Here is a 1371-nt window from a genome sequence, read left to right as displayed (position 1 = left end):
TTTTTTTTGTTGTGTATATTTACATGCTTTTGTATGTATACTTATATATTGTTGTGACATATAAAGTCAAATGAAAGCAAAGGCAGTTTAAAATATTGAAGTGAAAAACTTAAATGGCGTTTGAGCTTTATATTCTTTCTCAGATTTATTTTAGCTCTAACCTAATTTCTGATCCTTTTGGAATATTTCAGTGTTGATTGTTGGAATTTCTTTTATTAAAAAGAAGTGGCTGCCATTCAGCTGGTCAGACCTATTCATATTAGTTAAGCATCCTGATGGAATTCCTAGCTTTTAAAGGCTTGGCTTAGAATACTAAGATTCTTTTCAGTAGGTTTTTAGTATCAAAAATCAATTAAGTAGTTGACAGAGTTCTATTTTACTGGACAGTTTTAATGTAGGTAGTGCTTCAGTAAAAATATGGTACAAGTTAATTACATGTAGGAAATGCTAGGATGCCTTATCAACTGGAGCAAAATGAGATCTTTGATCTTTGTACTGTACTGCTACAGGGTATTTTCAATGTAGTAGGTATTGATCATATCTGTAGCTGTTGCCACAAATAGAAAGGTAACAGGAATGAGCACAATAAATAGTTAATCTTTGTTAACTCTGCAGAAATAAATATTATCAGCAAGAGTTTCCAAAGAATCTGTGGTTTTCATCTCAGTGATGAACTGTGAGGAAGTTCTTGTTTTCATTTCTTTTCTTTTCCTTTTTTTTTTTTCTTCTTTTCTTTTTCCAAAGACTGCACGAATCTTTAGAAATAAAGTGATGGAATGACTGCAACTAATGACTTTAATGACTTTTTCTAAAATATTGTTAGTATTTTATTACTGTCATCATGTATACAGGCTCACAGGTAGATGTGAAGGCTATAGGAAAATGAAGAAAATAACACCGATAGCTTAGAAATGGATCAAAGTCAGAACTTTCCCATTTTCGGGAGTGAACTGAGTCTTTCACTGCTTAGAGTAGTTACCAAAAACCCAGTTTAACAACACAAGAATAATTAACATAATAGACCACAGTGAACTTCTGAAATAAAAACCCAGTCAAGTGAGTAGATCGAGTATCATTTATGACATATTCAGAAGATCTCTGCTTCTTCCTTTTCTATAGATAATCAAATAGTAAAATAACTTATGGAATATTTGGCAGCATTTCCCTTAGATTTCTGAGGATACTAAACAATTGCATGAGGTTAAAAAAGGAGGAATTCATTTTGCTGTTCTTGTTCAGCTCGCGGTTCTCTTGTCTTCACTATCAGTTTCTCTTGAGTTGAAATTCCAGCTAAGTAGTCTTGGAAGGCAAATACACATATGCTGATACTTTTCAAAGTTGTTAATTAAAAAAAGAAATGTGGGGGAAAAA

This window comes from Meleagris gallopavo, chromosome 4 (genome assembly GCF_000146605.3).
Source record: "Meleagris gallopavo isolate NT-WF06-2002-E0010 breed Aviagen turkey brand Nicholas breeding stock chromosome 4, Turkey_5.1, whole genome shotgun sequence".
NCBI classification, from domain to species: domain Eukaryota; kingdom Metazoa; phylum Chordata; class Aves; order Galliformes; family Phasianidae; genus Meleagris; species Meleagris gallopavo.
The sequence above is the reverse complement of the archived record's forward strand: the minus strand, read 5'-3'. Positions refer to the sequence as shown.